Genomic DNA, 8,244 nt, shown 5'->3' on the forward strand with positions numbered 1-8,244 from the left:
TTCCCTCGCCGCTGGCAGCTCCTCCGCGACCGTAGACGTGACGAGGCAGGCCATGGAGCTCTATAAAAGCTCCCGACGAACCCTGGTCTCCAATTTCTTCCTCCTCCGCTCGATTTCCTCCCCACACCGAACCCTGGCCGCACCAGTGACTTCAATCGCCAGCGATGGAAGCCTCCCCTAGCCAAATCGAGCACACCACCTTCCTCACCGTCCTCGACAAGCTCGGCCCATACAAGGAATCGCATCGAAGCATCCTCTATCGAGCCAATTCGAGGATTTCCCTGCGCCGGTGATCGCCGGTATCGGCGAAACTCGGCTCGAATCCGACCCCAACCCTCACCGGCGACCACACCATCCGATCCAGGGTACAAATATGCACTCATAGCCCATTTATCTTTATCGTTTGGCATACAGTAGCCCGATTTCGTGACCTCGCCGGAGTTGTGCGCCGCAGACATGAATTCCGGCGATGCTTCGGTGGTCTATTCGAGCAGCCAAACCTACCATCAGACTCAACGTGTAGAGGGGGTCCGGAAAATCTTAGTCGCGCGTCCCAGTAGGCCGAAAAACGGCGTCGCCGCCGTGTGTTGACTCGCCGACGGCGAGTGGACCGGCGTGGTCGACGTGGCAGTGGGGCCATCCCGCGTTCCTTGACCAGTCGTTGCCTACATGGCAACTGACTGGGTCAATGACCCCACCAGTCAGCCTCTGTGGGTAGACTAGCCCGGTATAACTAGTCATTTCGTTTTAATTTTCAAATTCATAAATTACTGCAACTTCAAATAATTGTAGAAAATTCATAAAAGCTCAGAAAAATACAAATGACATATCAAAATTCTTATAAAAGAAAAATCTATCCAATAAAAATATAAAATGAAATTTATATTTTTAATAGAAATTCAATTATTTAATACTTGTTATTTAAGCCTTATTTATTAATTCTAAATGCAATTAAAACTCAATAATTAAGAAAACTTTCCAAATTAAATAAAAACCAGTAAATAAATAAATAAAACATTAAAACTAAATTTTCTTTATTTATTATTTTGTTAAATCTTTATTAGTGGAAATTTAAAACCTGATTAATAATTACCCTAATTATTAATTGTTAAAAACAATAAATGCCAAATTCAATATTGTTCTTTACCTAGAAGTTATTAATAACTTCAAATTCAAAATGAAGTTATTAATCATAGAACTATATGGTAAATAGTAAACCCTAGTTCCATATGGAAGAAAACTAGGAACTCATCATTTCATGTGTAGTACTAAACCCTCAACTCATTTAGACCCTAGTTCCATTAGTATATGTGAACCCTAAATTGTCCTAAACCTAAAACCCTAGGTTAGAACATGTGATCATGATACCTACTTCTTTCAAATCATAGAACCGTAGTAGCAATTAAATACTTGTCTTGGCCACATAAAATGTAAGAACCCTATTACTAGTTAATTGATATGCTATGTTCTTATTTAAATAAAACTTGTTGATCCAGTAGGATCAACCAAGTGTAAAACCCTAGTTCCTATTTCCTAGATCACCATCCTTAACTATCCATGATTAGCATCACACCATTGTGAGGAAACCAAATAACAACTATGCTTATTATCTTGTATTACCTAACCATTCTCCACTAAACCCCACTAGTGTTGGATAATTATCAACCATCCTATTTAGGAGTCAATCATTCCTTACTTAGTATATCCAATAGGAAAAACCTAGACAACCTCAACTCTAATTGATATACTTCTTATTACTTAAGAAGTATGTTCTTCAAAAGTTATTCTTTTGAAGAAAATAAGGAATCATCATCAACCCTGCTTATAAGAACCTATAAGTCCTAGCCAGCCATCACTAGCAAAATAAACCAACCTTGACCACAACCATGTATAATGAATTGCTTAGGATGCCTAGGCTTATCTTAACCAATCAAGCCTAGTTGCTGATGAATCCAACTATGTTGTGATCCATCTACTACTTACTCCAGAAACCAATTAGAACCATAGAAAACCATAGAACCCCACAAACCTAATTATCATACTTGTTCTTTATCAAAGTACATGTTCTTTAAAAGTTATTCTTTTAAAGTATATGATAATCAATCATTAACCATGCCATATAGTACTAAAACTGACCACTGTTTTTTACTTGATAACATTATGCCAATTGTCATTCTTTGTGTGCTCAATTGATTATTATGCTTTATTATCTACCTGTTTAAAATACCAAGTAAATCACAACTGAATAAGAACCTTGTATATGAATCACTCTAAAAGTGCAACACACCCTGAACCAATCATTACAACTCACTGATCCCAAATCATCGGGGTTAGGTCACGCTTAGAGCGATTGCATCTCATTCTTATGCATTATTGCATCCTTGCCAATCTTTTAAACATCGTCCTTACCGGACGATGATGCTATTTCAGAATTTGGAGTTATTGCGTATCGAAGACCTTGCCTGCATAATCTTGCAGTCAAGAAAGGCAAGTTCATCACTTGCTCATGTCATTTGAGTATTTCTATCAAATTACTTGCAAAGTATTATGGTTATCACTATTGCATAAAAATCAAAACCACTACTTTCATAACTATGAATATGACTATGTGGTGGGCAATGGAACCATGGATTGTGTTGATATGGTGGAGGTTCCATTGCAAGGGTTTATATCCATCTAGGATTAAACAACAAATGTCTTGATGATTCTTGTGCCGTAATACCCGTGTTAACCATAAGATCCGGAGTGGGACGGAGTAGTCAAAAGTGTTTCCACCTCTCGTTCATCAACGGATGCGCTCTACCGTAGTACACTTGTAATCCAAGGGGGCAAGCTGGTGAGGCTGGGGAGTCCTAAGTCCCCACGGCATAGTCCGTAGTACACTTGTCGCCCGAAGGAGCAAGATGGTGAGGCTGGGGAGTCCTAAGTCCCCACCGTATTGCGGTCTATGATGGGTTGCAGCTACCGGCGTAGGAGTGTATGGTAGAGCCCAGCACTGACGTCGTGGTCGGGGTCCACCTTGAAATCTACAGGAATAATGGGACCGGCGTGGACCCAGGGTCGGGGCATGCAACAAAGGGTGGGTGTTCGAGGTAGCGGAGGAACATGATTGGCTAGACCTTATACCGGGCCTCACACCAAAGGAAGTGTGGACGAGAACATGACTCGGTTGGCACCAAGGTTAAGATCTCTTATGGGTAAAGCAACACACCTCTGCAGAGTGTAAAGAACCGTGACCTGTCACTCCCTGTTCCGGGATATGGAACTGCGAACGCGGCCGGAAAGGAGCTCCATGAAGTTCTAGTAAACCGGTGAAGACTGACGGACATAGTTCTTCTGAATAAAAGCAATCTCTTGAAGAAATGATTATGAAAACCTGCATTGGTATTAGACTTTCTGGTCTAATGCTGTAGCTAGTGCATTAAACACCTCTTTCCTATAATGAACTTGTTGAGTACGCTCGTACTCATCCCACTCTTAAATCCCCTGCTTAGATATGGAGGCATCAAAAGAGGATCTACAGTGCAACTCGAAGACCGAGGAGTCAACATCTACTTCAAGAGACAGGACCATGTCAGAGGAGTCAGATACACAGACAACAAGGAGAAACAACTAGTTTAGCCATAGAAGGGAACTCGCTTCCTAAACGTAGCTCCTACTTAGCTAGAATCTATTCATAGCCTCTATAGCTAGTCAAATACTCTACAAATAGAGTTCGTGATAGGATTAGACTACGAGTCATTCTTCTGGAGTTTATTTGCAGATTTACCTCATTGTAAAGTAGGAGGTTGTGATGATCTTATGTAACAGAGTCAATGTTGTAATTCTATAGACATGCCTTGGACCCGCATATGTTTCTGTTGTACCACTCTGAGCGATGTAATACTAGTGGAACGGTGTTTCATTGGTGTTATATCAGACTTGCATACTACACCATGCAGTGGTATGCCGGGTCACCACACGAGAGCCGCCAGAGGGGAGCCCTGGGGGCCCCACACACCAGGCTGGCGCGGCTAGGGGGTGGGCCGCGCCCCCCTGTTGTGTCGTCGCCTCGTTAGCCCTCCGACTCCGCCTCTTCGCCTATATAAAGGTCCCTGACCTAAATCTTCGATACGAAAAAGCCACGGTACGAGAAACCATCCAGAGCCGCCGCCATCGCGAAGCCAAGATCTGGGGGACATGAGTCTCTGTTCCGGCACGTCGCCGGGACGGGGAAGTGCCCCCGGAAGGCATCTCCATCGACACCACCACCATCTTCATCAACGCTGCTGTCTCCCATGAGGAGGGAGTAGTTCTCCATCGAGGCTAAGGGTTGTACCGGTAGCTATGTGGTTAATCTCTCTCCTATGTACTTCAATATAATAATCTCATGAGCTGCCTTACATGATTGAGATTCATATGAGTTTTGTATCACTACTTATCTATGTGCTACTCTAGTGATGTTATTAAAGTAGTATATTCCTCCTGCACGGTGTAATGGTGACAGTGTGTGCATCGTGTAGTACTTGGCGTAGGTTATGATTGTAATCTCTTGTAGATTATGAAGTTAATTATTGCTATGATAGTATTGATGTGATCTATGCCTCCTTCATAGTGTGATGGTGACAGTGTGCATGCTATGTTAGTACTTGGTGTAGTTGTGTTGATCTATCATGTACTCTAAGGTTATTTAAACATGAATATCGAATATTGTGGAGCTTGTTAACTCCGGCATTGAGGGTTCGTGTAATCCTACACAATTAGTGGTGTTCATCATCCAACAAGAGAGTGTAGAGTATAGCATTTATTTATTCTGTTATGTGATCAATGTTGAGAGTGTCTGAAAGTGCATGGAGCCCCCATGTGTGGTTTTGGTAATTAATGACAATCCCTATGGACTAATGTTTGCATTGAGTTATATTTGTAGGAGTTGTCCATAGGCAATTCTTGAATCATATGTTGGCTTCAAGGTTGCAATAAGAAGAAATTGATGAAGGATATCAAGTGTCAAGTATGTCTTGAAGATGAAGATGAAGTGAGCCCTCAAGTTACTTCAAGACATCAACATGATGAAGAATGAAGAAATGATGTGCAAGTTCAAGATGAGCCATCTCGAAGAGATCCTTTGCTTGAGTCTTGCCATCCATATGGTGATCATGGATATGTGAAGATGCGCCGAAGAAGAAGCTCTCCCATGGTGGATTATGGGGGAGCAATCCACATGGTGGTCATGTTTATGTGAAGATGCGCCGAAGAAGAAGCTCTCCCATGGTGGTTTATGGGGGAGCAATCTACAAGACTTCGTCAAGCAAGCACAAGCAAGAAAGGCGTTCCATCTTGTTGAGGTCAAGATCGTCGTCATCAAGCTCAAGTGGAATGCGCAAGTATAAGGTTTGCTCTTGATAGGGTTTCTTTCTCACCGGTCTCATAGTGTAGTTGGAGACCGGTTTATAGTTTAGTTGCCGTACTATCAAGAGGGCTCTCGAGTGAGTAACTCGATCGTATCATTCGAAGAGAGCTCAAACCTTTGCATCCTTGCATCATCTTTCTTGGTTGTTATTTAGATCTTATCCATGTGATGTTTTAGAACTTGTGCTTATTCTCATGACAAGCTCTAGTTCATCGAAAACGGATTCCGCATGAATCACTTGTTGCGTTTTCGATATTGGAGTCTTTCTCGGTTTCTCGTATTGAGAGGTTTCACTCTAAAATACATAAAAAACCTACCCCACTTGTTCTTAAGCTTTTCACTCTTTGTGGGGTAGCTCTTGTCATCTTCTTTACAACAAAATTGGTTTCACCTAAATCCGAGTTTCCTAACACAAGTTGTTGCATTTTCCATATTGGAGGTTTTACCGGTTTGACTTTTTTAGATAGGTAAAACCTTTATTCATTTGTTTCTATCCTCCTTTGCTGGACTATGATGTTTCTATGCATATTATTGTAGAGCTCGTTGTTGTGATTCCAACGAGCCCAAGATCATCGAAATCGGAGTCCGGATGCAAAAGTTCTTGAGGTTTTCGTACCGGGTGTTTGGGTATAAACAGGGAGGCCGGCAGTGCCGCTGGGAGCACTCCGGCACTGCCGCCGGGAGCACTCCGGCACTGCCGCTGGGACGCGATTTTGGCCATAACGGTCAGATATTTTGGCCCCTATTTAAGGGGGTCTTCTTTCCCAAAGTTCCTGGTCGGTTTGAGCTCGTTTTGCCTCCATTGTTGACCTTCTTTGAGCTTGCTATCTTCCTCTCCCTCCAATGATTCTTGCATCCATTTGAGAGAAAGATAGAGGAGATCTAGATCTACATCTTCACCAATCAAATCCCTCTCTTTGTGAGGGGAATCCACTAGATCTAGATCTTGGAGAAATTTGGTGTTCCTCCTCTTATTTGTTCTTCCTCTCTTATTCCCCCAATAGCTTTTGTAGCTTTGTTGGAATTTGAGAGAGAAGGACTTGTGCATCTTTGTGGTGTTCTTGCCATTGCATTTGGTGCATCGGTTTGAGTTCTCCACGGTGATTCGTGGAGGTGAAAGCAAGAAGGTTGTTACTCTTGGGTTCTTGGAACCCTAGACGGATTCTAGGCCTTTGTGGCATCTTAGTGGTGTTCTTGGGGACTCCAATTAAGTTGTGGAGAGTCTTCAAGGGCAAGGCCTTTGTGGCATCTTTGTGGTGTTCTTGGGGACTCCAATTAAGTTGTGGAGAATCTTCAAGGGCAAGGCCTTTGTGGCATCTTTGTGGTGTTCTTGGGGACTCCAATTAAGTTGTGGAGAATCTTCAAGGGCAAGGCCTTTGTGGCAATTTGTTGGGAGCCTCCAATTAAGTTGTGGAGATAGCCCCAAGCTTTGTGCGGGTTCGGTGACCTTCCTAAGGTCCCATAGTGGATCGAGGACATCCCTTTTGGTGGGAATTCTCGAGGAGAATACGGTGGCCCTCGTGCATTTGGAGTGACTTGTCCTCCACACCGCTCCAACGGAGAGTAGCACTCGCAAGAGTGTGAACTTCGGGCTACACCGTTGTCTCCGCGTCACTTCGGTTATTCCTATACCCGAGCTCTTTACTTATGCACTTTACTTTGTGATAGCCATCGTGCTTGAAGTTATATATATATCGTGCTATCACATAAGTTGCTTGTCTTGCTTAGCATAAGTTGTTGGTACACATAGGTGAACCATTGCTTAGAATAAGTTGTTGGTGCACATAGGTGAACCATAGTTTATAGGCTTTGGGCTTGACAAAGTAAACGCTAGTTTTATTCCGCATTTGTTAAGCCCATCTCGTAAAAGTTTTAAATCGCCTATTCACCCCCCCTCTAGGCGACATCCGTGTCCTTTCAATTGGTATCAGAGCAAGGTCTCTCATTCTTAGGCTTCACCGCCTTGAGAGTAAAGATGTCTGCTAGAGGATTAGTGCACGATGACACTCTTATATTAGATGGCACAAATTATGATGTTTGGAAAATTTGCATGCTTAGTCATTTTCGGGACATTGACCCTCATATGGAGAAAATTGTAGATATAGGTTTTTCTCCTCCTATGGATTCACAAAATCTATCGTTAGAGGATGAGAAAAATTTATATCTCAATTCTCAAGCTTCTTATGTTCTTATGAATGCTTTGAGAGATGTAGGTCTTTTTCCATACTTGCCTTTTTGGAGCGCTCATGAGTTATGGACAAAAATTCAAGATAAATATGATGTGTCCAATATTATTAAGGATGATTGTATTGCTTCCACTTCCGGCCGTGATGAGGTCTCATCTTCTTCCACTTCACCAATGTGTGGCAAGACACAAGGTAATGATATGGTGAGTGGTGATGAAAATTGCGATGTTGATATTGAGCTTAATATTGATGATTCTTCATCTCTATCTCATTGCAATGCTTCATCTATGGACATAAACACATATAGCACTATAAATCATCTACATGCTTGTGTTATTAGTCCTTGCATATCATGTGTAAGTTTGTTGAATAAATCTCAAGATGATATGCTTTCTTTGTCTTGTGACGATGATAAAAATGCTTCTATTTCCTCTAGTTGTTATGTGACTAACAATGTAGAGGAAACCAACAATTCTATTGGTGAAGACAAGATCTTGAAAGGAGCCTCAAGTAACTCCTCATCTTTATCTCACGGCCCTCATATATGCCTTATGGCCAAGGGTTCCACGGTACCTCCTACCATGGAACCTAATATTTCTCGGGGTGATAAGGATGAGGATGAATATGAAGAAGAGGATTGGGTTGTCTCTCTACGCGATAAGGGTAAGA

The sequence above is a fragment of the Lolium perenne genome, chromosome 7 (genome assembly GCF_019359855.2).
Source record: "Lolium perenne isolate Kyuss_39 chromosome 7, Kyuss_2.0, whole genome shotgun sequence".
Taxonomy (NCBI): Eukaryota; Viridiplantae; Streptophyta; class Magnoliopsida; order Poales; family Poaceae; genus Lolium; species Lolium perenne.